At 36.5% G+C, this 17,902-nt stretch overlaps 1 long non-coding RNA gene across 1 annotated transcript; it reads left to right on the top strand.

The window, feature by feature from the left end:
* The first annotated feature begins 2,257 nt into the window (after positions 1-2,257).
* LOC143274002 (uncharacterized) lies at positions 2,258-17,590 on the top strand. Its single transcript, XR_013052395.1, has 3 exons — positions 2,258-2,381; positions 11,854-12,042; positions 17,501-17,590. It is a non-coding gene; the product is annotated as an uncharacterized LOC143274002 (long non-coding RNA).
* The last annotated feature ends 312 nt before the right edge of the window (positions 17,591-17,902 follow it).

Raw genomic sequence — 17,902 nt, 5'->3', positions numbered from 1 at the left:
GTGACTCTTCAAAGGATAATTGTAGCAAATGATAATACTTTGATCTGGAGAAACTTGATTATGTAGAACAGACAAACTCAACAATGAAGGTACTAAAGCAACGAGAAATCTATACTCATCTTATTAATTATTGAACTGCTTCCTTAATCATCTTAAGAGACCCCAAATTCTTCAATGAAGCCTTCTTCTGGGTATAGATCTAGATCATTGTACACAGAAACTGATTAGATATGTTAGTGCTGATTTATAATGTAAAATATAATAATATGATTCAGGAACTGCTTTTCATGCTTAATCTCGCCTGTCTTGATACTCCTATGTAGTATTTATTCAGTGTATATCTCCTGTGTATGTGAAGCACATGTATTAATAAATGCTTTACTGTTTTTAGGGGCTGTAGCATTGTTTGACTGGTTGAGAGGACTGGATACTCAACCATAGGATGCTGTGGAACAATCCTTCTGTACACTGTGTGAATATATATCACTAGGATTGGTTTCATAAAAAAAGCTGACTTGCCAATAGCTGAATGGGATATAGTTAGGTGGGGAAGCCAAACTGAGAATGGTGGGGTGAGGAAGGACAGAGTCAAAGGAGTCAACAAACAGACAGAGAACAAGTTGGACACACAAAATGGGATAGAGGTAAAAGACATGAGCCTTGGGCAGCACATAGATTAATAGAAATGGATTAAGTTGTAAAAACTAGTTAATAACAAGCCTGAGCTATTGGCTGAGCATTTATAAGTTATACTAAGTCTCCAAGCCAGTTATTAGGGAAGCAGCTGCCAGTTATTTGGGAGCAGGCAGCTGGGATAGGGAAAGTCTGCCTACAGTAGGACCCAGGTTCAATCTCCTGCATCTACATAGTGGCTCACTAGCTTCTATATCTCCAGTTGCTAGGATCCAATACTATTTTCTGGCTTCTGCCAAGCATGCACCTGGCATATAGACATACATGCAGGCAAAGGATTCATATGTGTAAATAAAAAATTAATAATAAAAATATTTTTAAAAATGTTCTACAGTTTTCTAACCCCTAGGGTTTCCAAGTAAGCCTACAAAGAGAGCAGAACAGTACATAGAATAGAGCACATGCACTGATTGGGATTTGTGTTTGATTTAAAAAAAGTTGTGGGAGGCCATTGTTTTGTACAAACCTCTTATACGAGGCCTCAGAGGACCATACCAAAATGGATCTCAAGCTCAGTGACAGATGGCAAAACTGAATCTTTAAAAAGTATGGGGCCATCCCAAACAGGTTTCCCCTTTTTTCTTTTTTAATGAAAAAGTGAGATTCACCTTAACCAATAAAAATGAGTCTATCTTTCTTAACCAGCATATTAAGGAATTAGTTCATGGTTTAACCCTAACAAGGAAAGCCAATCAATCTGTCTTTTATTGTAATGAGGATTCTGTTTTCTTGTTCCCACCTTACAAAATCAATCAGTCTCTCATATCCAGTGGAGCACAAATTTTATTTTATTGAGTGAGGTATCAGCTAATATTAGAATCACAAACAAAAGGCAATTACACCTTTAAACTAACTGTGATCTCATTTTTGTCTTTTCATAGTTTGGTATTGGGGAGATGGCTATTATCTGACCATCTTATTAGAAACTCTTAGTGAGTAACTTTTTAACCCAATATTAAATCGATAACTTGATAACGTAGTTGTACACTATAAAAAATTGAACATTTAGAAAAATAGCATTTTTTAAATCAATACTTTTTTAAAAGGTAATTTTTTTCACTAATATCTGTTCTAAATGCCCATTGTTAAAAAAAATTAGATTTATTGAAAATGATTGAAACTGTTACTACATAGACAGTAGAATTTAATTAATATTAACCACAATGTATGGATTTAATATAAATTTTAACATATCATGAAATACAAATATATATATATATATGTATGTATTACAATAATTTTATATTGTTTGAAACATTGCTTCATTTGAGGAAAGAATATCTTTTATTTCTTATGTCAGTTCTAAACCTAGAAGTTATCACTTCTGTAATAGAATGCTTGCAGGGCAATGCCAGGCTGGGAGTTTGATTCTTAGAACTGTATTTAATTAATTAAAACTGGCTTATAAATAGTAAAAAAAAATCTGACTTCAACATGTATAAAAATTATTCACATGCTCTATTAGAGTCTAGATCTACAAATATATGTTCACTGTTGTAATGAAATACATTTCATTTCTGGTCTGCATGGAAAGTGTTGGTATCCTCTGCTTCCCATTTTGTCCAGGTTACCCACAGCTCCTGGCAAACTCCCACACTGACTATCCATTCAGTATCCTAAGAGATTAGTGTGTACAATACAGCCTGGAACTCCTAGATTCAAGCAATGCTGCTTCAGTCTCCCAACAGGTAGGAGTATGTATTTGATACTCTGCTCAGCTCCATATTCAGGAAATGGAATTTTCTTAATTCAAAAAATCTATAGGAAGGATATTGAAGCTATTTAAATACAAGATTACAATAGGAATAAATAAGTAAATCCATCCTTATTATTTCTGGTCATATAAAGACAATTAGCCATAGTCCTGAGAAAAAGGAAGCTAGTAGCTAGAAGCCAGACGGTCCTGGAAAATTTGTTTGTTAAACAATTTGATCTAATGAAGTTAAAAGATTTTATGTCATTTTAGAATAGTTACGTTGAAGGGGATTTTTGTTTCATTTGGGATTTTAACTCATTTAAACAGGATAAACATTTATTTTTATGGGCCATTTTTGCTTGTGAACATTTGTTTATATTATGTGGCTTTTCTGCATTATTTTATATGCAACAATTCACTTCGTATTGATGCTGTTGTGATTGTTATCTTGATTCAATGGAACTGAGCTATAGAAATGCTCTTGTTTAAGATGTGAAGAAGCAAATTGATAAACAAGACTATGGTCCTCATTGTGGCCATTTGTGACATTATTATGAGTGAACATTTAAAGAGTTGATGGTGACAGCAGGGTGTATCTACCAGATGAGAGAGTGAAGGTCTGAAAAGGATTGATGGGGAAAACAGAGGAAAAGTCCCATAATGCAATGGATATTGACCACTATTTAGCACAAATTTTAATTCAGTATACATATTATATTTACAATGTATAATATTACTAATTGTGGTGATTTGAATAAAAATAATCCCATAGACTCATAGGGAGTGGTACTACTAGGCGGTATGCGTTAGTTGGCGGAAGTGTGTTACTGGGATAGGCTTTGAGGGTTCAGAATCTCAAGCCAGGCCCACTGTCATTTTCTCTTCATGCTTCCTGCCAATCCATCTGTAGATCTCTCAACTACCTCTCCAGCACCATGTCTACCTGCATGTCACCATACTTACCAGCATGATGATAATGGACTAAGCCTCTGAAATGTAAGCCAGCCTTAATTAAATGCTTTCCTTTATAAGAGTTTTTTGTGGTCATGGTGTCTCTTCATAGCAATGGAAATCCTAACAAAGACACTAATACAATATTAAATGCCATACAAGTAAATAGAACTCCATATATACTAAAAATGACTTGCTTAGTTTCCACAGTAAGAGACTGACAAAAGAAAGCATTTCTCACCCTAATTCCAGATGTTCTTATTTCTATAGTAAAGAGAATTCCTAAAGCAATAAACATTGTTCTCCCATAATTGCCCAGTTTTACACACTACCATCACCATAACATTGTATATGAAAGCTGATTTATCTTCTAGGTTCACTCATTCTTCTTCTCTATAAATCATGTGCTTCATATATGTCCCCAAACTCCTTGTTCCTGATTTAAAAAATAGTTACACATATTATTTATGTCATCTAAATAATTAAAAGAATCAGAAAAATCAATTCATGATATTTTTCTCTGTAGAAAACCAAAGGCTATGTCTAGGTCACTGAATTATCTCAGACAGGTTGCTTCTGGCATGAGAAAAAAATTGAGATATGACCTGAGCTTAAAAAATACTTTTTTAAGGCAGGCTGGACAGCAATGGCACATGTCTTTAATCCCAGTATTAAGGAGGCAGAGCCAGGGGGATCTCTATGAGTTTGAAGCCAACCTGGTCTACAGAGTGAGATCCAGGACAGGCACCAAAACTGCATAGAGAAACCCTGTCTCAAAAAACAACAACAAAACTTGGCAGTGTTTTATTAGTATGTTTCCCTTTATCCAATGATAATGTGAATAGTATTTGTTTGTTGTTATGAAATTTCCATATATGTTTATATGGATTCTAGAAGCACAGATTGTACAGGGTATTCTTTAAAAAGACACAGAAAGCCTTGATTATAGCATTCACATATTGTATATTGAAATCTATATTATTTTCAGAATTCTGAAAAAAAGAATGATACTCCTATAAAAACAGCCTCTAGAAAGTTTTCCTTTCTCTTCCCAAAACTATCATGCTAGTGTGTGACACATAATGAACTGAGTTAAAGTGTGAGCAGTGTTCACTACAATAGGAAAACAATTTCAAAAATAAATTCAATGGTAGTTTAACCCACTACACTAATAGAGGGAAGCATTTGCCTTTATCATACATCTTCCTGAAGTATATCCTAAGTTCACATTGCCATTGGCATCAAGCAGCTGAAAACATTAAATTCTTTTAGCTCTTTTAGTGCAAAGATCTAGTTTGACCTAAGTCATTGCAGGTAAAAAGTGCATATGATTTAGGGGCTCTAATGCAATAGCTAATAGCTTTGCTTGAGGACCACATTTTATGTCCCCCGTGGATGCTTCCTGTTTCACTCACTTTAATTATCCAACATTTTAGGTATGGTTCTCTCTTTCCAACTTCCCTGTTGTTTTAAAGTTAATCACTGTTCATAATTGCAGCGCTGGATCATTGAGAAAGAAGAAAGAAGCCATTCTCTGAAGTCATGTATTTTCCCTGCTGATAGCAGGATTGTTCCCTAAAGAATATTTCCAGCACATTGTCCATTTCAGTTACAATTGTCTCCAGAGACATACTTTGTATAATTTTTCCTGAAACACCATTTGACCCATTATTAATTTAATGGACTTTATGATTTTTTCCTTTTATACAAAAACATACATTCCATTTCCTTAATTTGATCTCATTTTCACTAGATATGAGAGATCATAATGGACTAAGTAATTTCTATCCATTTTCTAACAACTATTTTTTCCATAAGATAATGACTTAAAGTGAACATATAGTATCTATACTATATAATACTAAATTGGATTTTCACCAATTTTACTAGAAAATGAACTGTATCTTAAGATGTTTACCTGTCAAAGTACCATAGAGGTGATATAAATTCTGAAAGAAAAATAAACACGAAGTTTTCTTGAAAAATTACAGTCTTCTAATATCTTATCTCAAAATTTGTAAATGCATTCACTTGGTATATAATTGGAAGGTATACTAATTTATGTAATAAAAAGAAGTCTCACACATTTTGTTCCTAAAAAACTAATTACTCCAATTCCTCTAGCAGTATTTCAAATATAATTCCTTATCTTTGGTCTGTAATAAAAAAATACTTATACTTGCAACTATAATAAGTTGTTGCATAATGTGAGATATTATGAAATGCAAATGATATCAAAAGATAATTAATTTATATGTTTAAGATTATACTTAATTTATAGCATTCAGCTTCTATTTGTTCATGGAGCTGCCTCGTTTGTTTTGATAATGGATATCAAAATGGATATCAGAAGTGATAAAATCTAATTCAGTTCTGCACTTTTTTGAAGGTAGACCTGATAAACTCTTTCTTGGAATCAATGATAATTTAAAGTATTTTAATCCAAAATCCTAGGATGAGTGGAATTATCTTAGATGGAAATTACTTATAAGATATATTTTTGGAAATGATAAAGAGATTAGATTTGACTATCAGATACATAAAAGCATATGTAACATTTTACTATTATATATAATATATTATCACTTTATATATACTTATATTTTTAAGAGTCTCTACCCATTATAAATAACAAGTTATATCAAACATTGGTACTAAGGCTGCAATGGATCACAAGAATTCTTGATTACTTTAAAGATTTACACACAAGTAGAAATCTGATTTTCAGTTTTATATAATTGATACCATGCTTATCTAGAAATTAAATAGGATTTTTGCAAGTGCTGGAGAATCAAACTCACAATATCATGCATTCAGGGCATATATCACCACTGAACTATAACTCCTGCCTTTTAATTAAGCACACACACACACACACACACACACACACACACACACACACACAACTTTTCTGGTCTCTAGTTAAACACTGAAGTCATATTTAATAGCACTATAGCCAACTGTATCATACTTTAGCTACTTAAAATAATATGTATGAAAAGTAAAACAGCAATAAAAGTAGGTACACACAAGAGAACAAAACAGTTTCAAATAGCTAAGCCCATTTGCAAATTAGAAGTCTAGGCTTGGCCTAAGTAGGGACAATTAGCTACAGGAAATGTGTGCCGACTGTCTCACTGTAGACCTGCTTTCTGATGAAGATCCCTTAGACTTATAGTATCTTTTATTCATAGACCCTGATTTTGTAAGTCATACTTTTTATCTACAATCAACATTTTACCAAAAACTTCAGCTAACTCTTCTTCCTCAGATAGTGGGGTCTTGACACTTGTATCTTATGAACTCTAGAATTCTTTGGAAGCTTCACATTTTCAGAGTTGGTGTTTTCCCACCATTCTTTTCTTTTTTCTAATATTATTGATTTTATTGAAATTGACACTCCATCCATTGCATTGCTAGAATTCACAGTTACAGGCTCACCTTAGCCTGTTCTTGAACTAAAACATTGAAAATAACAAATTCATAACTGGAATGGGAAAGAACATACAGAAGAACAAAGTTTCACATATTAGTGTTTTACCATAACTCTTAAACCTAGCGGCTTTTTAAAGGGAAAGTTTCCCCCAATTTATTGGGTCAGGTGAGGGCCTACTTCTTTGGCTCTTCCGCTTTGTGTGGCACCAATTTAGCTACATTAAACTGGCTGTTGCTTTAAGCTGACATATTCAAGAAGGCTTTACTCTTTTGTACAGTACCTCAGTGTATCTCTCTGTGTCTCAGTGATCACTGTATTTTTTTCCTATAGCAGTTACTGTTCTCTAGAAAAATAGATGCAATAAGATGAGGTGTGTATATGTACGTGTGTACAGTGCAAGTCTGAAGTCTTCGTGATGGAGTAGGTCTGACTAAATCTCATGATTATCTGCAGACAGAATTCCCTATTTCTTTGAGGCCTTCAGCTTTTTCATAAGCTTCAATTATTTGATGTAGGACATTCACATGATAGAATGCAGTCTGTCATTACTTAAGCCTCCTACTGGAATATTAACCTCATCTAAAGGATACCTTCATTTGTGTGTTTCTGATGGGGTCTGAGAGAGGCACTAATCTAGTAGTATAAACATAGAAATTTAGAGGGCAGTTTGATATCTTGTTCATTTAATAAAATAGTAGGTGCTTCTGTGCTTCCCCAACCATGGATTCTTAGACAGATTCACTAAACCAAGCATGTGTTATCTTCTGTGGAGTGGGTCTTACATCTTGATAGAGGTTTATATGGAGGATGAGGTGGGAAGAGGGAAATATCACTAAAAACCTTTGGAAATGCCATATCAAACCCACCATTCTTTGTGCCTAATTTGAATAGGGACCCTACTAATGTCGCTCCATCGTGTGTATACTGGCCTTGACAATATTTCCCTGTCACTCTAGTCTTCATGTATAAGTCTTGTCATTTTAAACTATGCACTTCCCAATCTCAAGACAATTGCCAAGCTCAGAGTAAGTCACATATTAGACACTGAACATTTGAATTAAATGTATGGCAATATATATGAGCAATTATTGGCGTAGATGAGTGTCCCATTCTGTTGGTTAATTTTCAACATGACCTAGTAGGTTTAATATACATCTTGCTTTCTTCACTTGGGCCACTAAGAATTTTATTTTTGTTTCCTCTTTCCCATACTTTGCCTATATGAGAGGGTAAGCAGAAAAAAAAAAGAAATGTGGGGAAAATATTTTGTAATTTATTTAGTTTAGTGGCTTAGGTTTGAGAGCTATACTTACTTCATTTTTTTTCCTCTGATCAAATGCCATGAGAAAAAGTGTTTATTTCCACTTACAGCTCCAGGTTACAGATCATCACTGTATGGAAGTCTGTGCAAGAATTTCAAATAGCTAGTCACATTACACCCAAAATCAAAAGCAGAGATGAAGGAATGCATATGTTTGCTTGCCTGCTTGGTTTTCCCATGCTTACATGATTCAGGAACCCTGCCTGATGAATGGTGCTGACTATAATGGGCTGGGCTTTAAGTTAATATCATATACTTTATTAAGACAGTCACCCACAGACATGCCCACAAGTCAATCCAGTGAAAAATCCCACTCAGTTAAACACTCTTCCCAGATGATTTTTCCTTATGTCATTTATGATTAAAGTTAACCATCACAAGAACCTTTAACAAATGACATATTAACTAACAAGAAAAATAATAACAATTTATTTAATGAGTCATGGAGACTATATGAAAGGTCAAAATACAAGAGAAAAGTTTGTATTTTATTACATTTTTGATGAAGAAGTCGATAGTTGTGGGGACGTATGATTGGTTTATACTACAATGGTAAGTAATAAACTAGGGTACAAGAGCTAATTGTTCAATTTTTTTGCCATGCTCCTATGTCTTCTGAATTAAGGACATTGCTTTCTTACTTATAGAGGCGGGTTATCTCCCTAGATAGTATCACAATGTGCTTCAGAGGAAGTTCAATTGTGACCTGCTTTAAAGGGGAATAGTAAAAGAAGGCCAGAGACACCTTCCTGTTTCTTTCTGCAACTTCACAAAAGCCAAGAGGACAGATATCAGAGTTGATGTCATCAACTCCATCAATGAAAATGAACTGGAGTAAACTAAGACATATAGAAAACTTCATAAAAAGAAAAATCAGCATATATTTATTTGCATGTAATTAAAAACTAATGCAAAAATAGTTGAGCAAAGAAACAGGTGGTACATATTTGTACATTGTGAGCACAGATCATTAGTTGTGTGTTGTAAATTAGAAGTTGTAAAGTACATCCACAAATATGTAAGAGCTCAGTTCTACTATACAGGCATATGGTCATACAATTTGAAGTCAAATAATTAGTTAGTTAAATTTATTTTTCCTCTACTATCCAGCTTTATTTCCCTAAGAAGTCAAAATTTACTGCTCATTGTGTAAACATAAAATAGAAATAAAGGTGATAATTTAAAGATATATTTATTGATATGAAATAATGTTAGAAAAGTATTTAGTACATAAAAGTGCAACCTGTGTATATTAGATCTCTCTCTCTCTCTCTCTCTCTCTCTCTCTCTCTGTGTGTGTGTGTGTGTGTGTGTGTGTGTCCTTCTGTGTGTTTGTCTGTCTGTCTATCTTTCTGTCTCCCTTGTCTTGATGTCTTTCTCTCTGTCTCTCTCTCTTTCTGTCTCACCTGTGTCTCTCTCTGTATCTGTTACTGGGTCCTAACAGCTTCCTCAGGGGTGGGGTGAGAAGGCACAGCATCAAGGACACAGGCACCAGGAACTGGTGAAAGGCAAACAGCAGATTCATTTAGTCAGTAACAGGGAAAGCCTTATATACCCTCCTCCAAGCATCCAGGCTGTGTTCCAATCTGGTGGCATTGTGTGGTTGCCCCTGTATCTGTCTCATTCTCCTTCTCCTATCAGAACTGAATGATACAATTATAAATCTCCTAAAATTTCAACATTTGCCATATCCCTATTAGGAGAAGAAGCATAAAAGCCAGTGCTGCAATGAACCTGGAACTCAAAGGTTTAGGTGGCTGGTCGTTTAAATCCAAATCCAAGTCCCAAAGCCCAAGAACCAGAATTTGCTGATTTTTACCTACAAGAAAACTTAAAAATCCCAGACTAAGCAGGAAAAAATGGCCTTTTCTCTCTCCCTTTAGATGTTAAACTTTATAGAAATACATAAGTAGTCTTTTTCTGTCCCACCAGCCAGCTCTCAAATAACAACACAGTGGCTTATTATTAATTATGAAAGCTCAGCCTGGCTTAGCTTTATCCCACTAGCTTTTATAACTTAAATTAGCCCATTCATATTAATCTACATTTTGCTTCATAGCTTTTCACATTCTTCCTATTCTGTATGTCCAACTCTCTCCAGGCTTCATGGCAGCATCTCTCTGCATCTCGATTATCTTCTTCTATTTCCTTTCTCTGTGCCTGTAAGTCCTGTCTATACCTCCTGCCTAGCTATTGACCATTGTAGCATGAATCTTAAAGAGTCTTATTAATAAAATCAAACCCAGGGCCAGTTATTGGGGTGAACACTGGAAGGTCAGAGAGACAGAACAAGCCACAGCTAACCTCACCTGGCCAACTTCTCAGCTGATCTTGTTTCCTCAGACTGGAAGCCTCTGTGTCCTCATATCCGAATGGTTCTCAGCTGAACTGTGCTGCTCAAAACCTAAAAGCTTAACCAGCCAAATGCTTAACCAGCCAAATGCTTCTAGTTCCTGGTCCTCACGCCTTATATATCTTTCTGCCTTCTACCATCACTCCCTGAGATTAAAGGCATGAGTCACCAAGCCTGGCTCTTTCCCATGTGGCCTTGAACCCACAGAGATCCCAGATGGATTTCTGCTTCTGGAATGCTAGGATTAAAGGCATTAGTGCCATCATTTTCTAGGCTCTGTATCTAGTGGCTGTCTCTTCTCTGACCCCAGATAAATTTATCAGGATGCACAATATTTGGGGGAACACAATACCACCACAGACCATTCAGCTTTTTATTACATCAGTCACAGCAATACATTTTAACACAGTGTACAAATATCCCACAACAGAAATACACAAGAACACTATAAATATTATTTACTCAATGTCTGGACATTGCTTACAAGTAAGGTGATACATAAAATTAGCCATCATGAAAGTATAAATTAACAAGCAAGTTACCAAACTCTTTCTCGAGTTTCAAGTTTGTGAAGCCCACACTGCTCAGTGGTGTGTTGAACATGCAGAGGCGAGCAGATTGCAAGCATGGTCAGTGAAGTCGAGCATTTGTTCAATGGTGCTCACCTATGGTGCTCACCTATGGCGCTCACCTATGGTGCTCACCTATGGTGGAACTGTTGGATTACATTTTCAATTTTCCAAGCTCACCATTTTCTTCTTAATTGGTGTGCATATTGTTCTATATCAAGTAGTTGAAAATAATAATAAAATAGGCAATATTTGTGCTGCAAAGGACTTATGAAAACCAAGACTTTACAGTAAAACCACTCCCTTATCCGTTACAGGAGAGAATAAAAATCATTGTGTAACAATGCTGAGGAAAGATTTATAATAGTAGAGAAGCAAGTCCATAATTACATTCATTAATCTTATTTTCAATTTTGAACATCAATTACAAAAAAAATGTTGTTAAGGTCTAGATATAACAATTTTTTGGTTTCCCTAAAGGCTATCTAAGTCCACACACAGCCACTCTTCCTTGCTTATAAAATTTCTAATACTATAAAACTTCTAATTCTTCCTAGGGGAGAGAGAGAGAGAGAGAGAGAGAGAGAGAGAGAGAGAGAGAGAGAGAGAGAGAGAGAGAGAGAGAGAGAGAGAGAGAGAGAGAGAGAGAGAGAATGATGATTCTAGCTGCTGAAGAGAGATTGGTCCATATAATTATGATCTAACACTGTGGGCATCTACCAGTTGCTTTCTGTGTTCATGTCATTGAGGTCCCAAAGAAACACATCAAGAGCGAGAGATTCAGCCCCTTTCCAGAGAAACCAGGGCAATTGACTGCTATTTTTCCTCCACAAGGATTATGCCGGCTCACAACATTAGAGGCTGTGAACAGAGATCTATCTAACAAGGCCCCCGATCTCCGCGAAGCATGTGCCGGAAAGGAAACCAGAGGATCGTGATTTCAAAGTGACTCAAACAGACCTTTTTACTACAAAGTGTCTTTTCAATTAGAAAGCTGGAAATCAGACCGTGAGAAGATGTAAGGTAAGGCGGGCAGGCAAGGTAGGGCTCCCAACCTCTCCCGAGTAGCCTTACTTTCACATTTAATTCATCTCCTTGAAGAAGCTTGGGGTGCCACAGATAGGAGTTACCTACACCCCCCCCACACACACTTTTTCTTAGAATATTTGTGTTCATCCCGGTATTCCTTCACGTATACCGTGAAGCAGATACCAGTTTGTAAAAGCTTTTGTTTCCAAAAAGGTAGCCCTTTGCCTCTCCCACAAGAAAACATAATTATTCAGTGCTAGCCTAGACCTGTTTCTAATCACGGAGAGATTAAATGAGGGGATCATTTGACAGCATCTGTATGTTGGAAACATCTACTAATGACCTTTATTACTAACGACCTAAGCCTTCAGGCAATGAACCTAGACAACACTGATTAAGGAAGAAGCCTGCTGGTTTTTACAGCTATATAAAATAGAAGGAATCTTTGTGTTAATGGAAAGGGGTAGGGCACAGAAAGAAATGTAAAAATGAATGGGCTATAAAAACAGAGAGGCTTTTTCCTTCCTTTGTGCTACAATGTTAGAAAATCAGTCCACAAATGTGAATGTTCAGAAACAATCATGAACAGACATTGGAGTTCAGCCTTTAGAAGGGAAGATCCCTTTAAAACAAAAATACAGCCAGTTGTGAACATAGGCCTTTCTTTAATAATAATTTTTAAAAACATGTCATTTTGACCCACCATGTCATGTGTAGTGAGTGAAGACATTACTGTGAGGATTTTCCTCAGTATTCTTTCTGATCCAAAGTGATCAGGTGATAGCTACACTGTTCCTTTTGGCAAGGCACATTTTACACACACACTGCCCGACCCCCGACCCTCCCACACACACACACGACCATCATCACCACCACCCCACACTGTTTAAAACACTTCCTTAAGATTCTAACCAAAGTGTGTTTAACCATACCACTCTTTTTTTTCTTCTTTCTTGCACCCTACATGCTTAGTTAAAACATCTGGCTCACATCTTGTTTGATAAGGATATCAAGACTTAAATGAACATTGTACCCAGCTTATGGTAATATTTTATTTGTGCTGAAATGTGATTTTATTTGTATATTAATAAATAAAGTTGCCTGGGGGTCAGAGTTAATAGCAAGCCATAGCAGAAGCCGGGCAGTCGTGGCACACACCTTTAATCCCGATCACATGACAGGCAGATCTCTGTGTGTTCAAGGATACAGCCAGCATGGAGACACACGCCTTTAATCTCAATACCAAGGATAGAGACTTAGAGGTCTGTATAGACAGGCAGTGAGGAGGAGGTCATGTGGTTGGGTTTATAACCAATAAGAAGGCAGAACAGAAAGTCAATAAAAAGACAGACACAGAGGAAGTAGGCCTCTTTCTCAGGGGAAGGATGGCAGCAGCAGCAGTGAAGGGTAAGAAGGTGGTTTTAGTCTCAGCTCTTAGCTACTGCTCTAACCTCTTGGGCTTTTAACTTTGCATTTGGTTCTGTGTTTCTTATTTAATAAGACTGTTACATCTACACCAGCTACCCACTGATTTTCAGCTATGAAGATATTTATACGGAGAAGCTTTTAAGATTGTATTAGTAATGTATTCTGTTAATAGTACTTGAAGTTGAAAGATTATAAAACAAAACAAAAATAACACAGAACAAGTTTGAATAAAACTAAAATCACTGCAAAGTCAAATATCCCCCAGAAGCAATCACTTTTGAGATTAGTTTATATTACTAATTTTTTATTGAGTCCTAATTATGCATAGAATATGTATTTTCATCTTCTTTATTTAAAATGCATTGTGAGAGACTGAAAAGTGCTTTGGACACAAAGAGAATGGGCTCCTCCTCCAGAGGATCCAGGTTAGGTTCCAAGCACCCATGTGATGGCTCACACCATCCATTACTCCATTTCCAGAGGTGCTGACATCTTCTTTAGGCATCCTTAGGTATGAAGCCAACACATGGTGCATAGATACACATGCAGGCAAAACACCTATACACATAAAATGATGAAAATATGTTTAAATAAATTGTGTGAGACTTTCTTAAATTGGAAACATGATGCTTTAATTGGTAGTACAATGTTGAGTATACAGTAGACAATCCAGATGAAAATAATCAGCAAAACTAATTACTTCATAACACAACAGCACAAGATTGGCAAGCAAAGATTGAGGAAGAATTAGGCAGATGGATGTGTCCTAGACAGTTCCTAGGAATGGCAGAACTTCCATGAGCAGAGTCACAGCAGTGAATAACATGAAAACTGAGACAAACTAAGGAAAGTGAGAAAAGGTGTAGAGAATGTGTTTTACTTAGATGACATAACAGTTACCTACAGGAAGCTCCTGTGGTCAAAAAGGTCAGAGGCCAGTGAGAGAGAGGTGAGTTAGAACATACTGACATAAGAATAGAGGTAGCTGGAGTCCTGTCTATGCAGTGCATCCAGGTCATGGTAATGGGTAAAGAGTTAAGAAATGGGGCAAAACAAGGTGCTTGCTCATCTTGGATCCATAAAACAGTGGAATTTCCCACTTTTTAGAGCAAAAACATAATGTGATGGTTTACTCACTTCAGATGGGAGGAAACAGGAGAATGTGTTGGACTTGTCATTTTCTGCTTTCTTGCTTGAACCTCAGAGCTAAAGGGATAGGTGCAAAGCCCTCACATTCTCCACGCAGAAAGCCAGATTCTGTGACTTAATTCTACTTTGTAAGCTGGCTTCTTTCTGTGAAGTGGTGCTCTGGTAACATGTTCTTGAGTGTTCATGTTTCAGGTTCAAGTTAGATAATGACTCCTTGCCATAGTATCTAAAAATTATAGCAGCACTTAGCAGGGCTGCTCTGAAGCTTCTCAATTATGAGAACTCCCTCAAACCAACACAATCTTTTTTTTTTTTTTTTTTTTTTTTTTTTTTTTTTTTTTTTTTGGTTTTTCGAGACAGGGTTTCTCTGCGTAGTTTTGCGCCTTTCCTGGAGCTCACTTGGTAGCCCAGGCTGGCCTCGAACTCACAGCGATCCGCCTGGCTCTGCCTCCCCAACACAATCTTAAGAAGTTAGCGTGATTCTTTTTCTAAATTTAGGAAGGGAAATTGAGGCACAAAGCAATAACTAATGCAATGTCAAATACTCTGTTGGTTAATGGTATTGATTCTAGGTTATACATCTCTGAAGTTTATGCTTTTAAACAAATAATTGATTTCAATATTTTGTAATGGAAAAATATAACAACAACTAGGGTACATAACAGATTCCAAGGTATTCATAAATTATTTGAGCATTTTCCATCCATGCCCTTGTATAATTCTTTCAACTTTGTCATGGAAATAATTCCCCTCTTTGACAAAGGCTAAACTTCGATGGTTGCCATGTATAGGAGGATCTCAGTGCCCAACAACTTACCTGGAGATAATTTACTCGGTCTCTCTCAAGCTTGCTCTGTGAGATAGCCAGCTCTGAAGAGGCCAATGTAACAAGTCACTGAAAGTGTCAGGGGCTGATGGTCTCAGGCTCATGGTCACCAAAGATCTGAAGCCTACCAATAACCACTGAGGCTCAACAGTGGATCCTTGTCCATCTAAGTGTCATAGAAGCTCCCAAGTCTTGGGAAATTCTTAGACTTTAATCTGATAAAATCCCTGAAACAGAACTACCTGTGTTTGGATTCTCAAAACAGAGAAACTAGAAGATAAAAATGTGCTCATTCTAGTCCCTGAACTTCTGGTGATGTATTATGTAGCAACTGAAAATTAATAAAGACAGTAATGATGTATATATGCAGGCTATAGAGAGAGGAAGAAGTGACATGTTTGATCTAATGAACATTTCCCTACTTAACTTCTGTAACTTGAGCATCTTTTACAAAACTGGATAGGTCATACCCTTCCCAGAGCTATGACAGAGAAACTCCAGAGGGTTGGACAACCTTTCTGAAATGGCTGATCCACAGCTGCGCAGCTCTCCCCTATGATGAAGTCTGATCTCTTTCATGGTCTAACACTAGCCTGGTTCTCAATGCAGCAATCCTAACTAGAGTACCTGTCAGAAGCAGTCATTGCATGTTCTTTGACTCAAGAGAAGGCATGCTCACAAAAAGCACAAACATGACTATCAGCTAAATTTCACTGGGGATCTTTGTTATTTTTGCTTTCGTATTTTTTTGTTAGTTTGGAAATCTACACATATGCACACACATATATCACAGAAATAGCATTAAAAAACTCAATCTAATAGTCAAATGTCTGTTGCCAGCATAAAGTGGTGACTCTTGTTAGATTTCTTGCAGTTCATAAAATACTTTCTCACCCTTTAGTCACTGAATGAATGCTTGTTTAATAAACAAAATAAATGAAGAAATCAATTTATTGATTTCCTTTAGAGTGAAGGTTTCTAGACAGTTGCAAGCATTAAGAAGGGAAACACAGAAGAGAATGGCAAGGTTAAACGAAGCAGAGACCTGACAGCAGACTGCCCCAGTGTTTAAGGTGACAGCTAAGACCACACTTTACTAACTTCACATGCTGGCATCACTTCAGCGTTCTCTAGCTGGCCTAAATCAGAACATCTGCCGAGAGTGCTGGGATTAACTCCATGGTAACATTAAAAAACACACCCCCATTCCTATACGTTTCACTGGACAGTGCTATCTGCTCAGTGGGGAGAGGGGTGTTTAAGAATAAAATTGGTGACATTAAACATGTCACAAAGGGTATCATGATCCTTTATGCATAAAGACAATTGCATCCCTTACTTTTGTTATGATGTGTATTTATAAGTAGTGGTGTTGGCATCTTTGTCTTAATATTAAAGGAAATCATATGAAGATTTCAGTCTAGCCTTTTACAAAGCTAGTAAATCCTTTTAAAAGGTAAATTTTGGCTAATTTTGAATCTTGCTCTCCCAGTAACAAAATATTTATGGATGTGTTGTGCTGTAGGCTAAGAGGAAATAATATTAATAATACTTGGTGGGAGGGCTGGTGAGGTTCATAACCTCTAACTGACAACCTGGATTTAACATCAAATACTGAAGATACCCACAATGGATCACTGGGAAAATTGCACATAGTCAGTTTGGTATGTGCTCTACATTTCATATTTTAGAATTTCATATATTCATTTTAAGGTTATGGAAAGCCTTCTTGGCACTAAAAATGTCAAGTTCACCTTATTAATCTAGATTGCATTTACACACTGTTATTATATTTTCTCTCCCATAGACTTGCTTCTGTTTTATTTTCTTTGTCAAAATCCCCACCACACACAAGTGGCCCAAGGCAAGGAATGAACCATTCTGGCCAGTTCTCCTCTAGCCACTCTCTGTGCTGGATATTTAAGTGTGAACTCCTAATTATCACAACACTGAGAATCCACACTTAACCAGCTCTGATACAATTCCCTTTGAGTATGCCCACCTACACGTCTGAATTGTTCCTCAAAACTGTCTCCTTGTTTCTTTCAGGTTTTGAGCAAAGACAGATTTCAGTCTTGGGAAGCTACAGCTAGAATAATTCATTCAAAGCAATGGTCCTTACCCACATTAAGACACTGTAAGTACTTCCAGATTTTCCTTTATGTAGCTTCTCTAAATTTAAGTGAAAGAGGAGATGTTTGTGTATTAATTGCTCTTCTATTGCTTTGATAATATACCATGATCAAAGCAACCTACACAAAGAAGGGAGAGTATGTTTGATTTACGCATCCAGAGGGTAAACGTTGGTCATGGTGGGGAAATCTGACAGCAGGCAGCAATCATGGCAGGTAGAGCAGACGCTGGAGGCTCTTATCTTGAACCTCAAGCACCAAGCAAAGTGCTAACTGAAAATGGCAGGACTCTTTGAATTCTCAAAGCTACCCCAAGTGA

The sequence above is a fragment of the Peromyscus maniculatus genome, chromosome 6 (assembly GCF_049852395.1).
Source record: "Peromyscus maniculatus bairdii isolate BWxNUB_F1_BW_parent chromosome 6, HU_Pman_BW_mat_3.1, whole genome shotgun sequence".
In the NCBI taxonomy this organism is placed as follows: domain Eukaryota; kingdom Metazoa; phylum Chordata; class Mammalia; order Rodentia; family Cricetidae; genus Peromyscus; species Peromyscus maniculatus.
The sequence above is the reverse complement of the archived record's forward strand: the minus strand, read 5'-3'. Positions and strand labels throughout refer to the sequence as shown.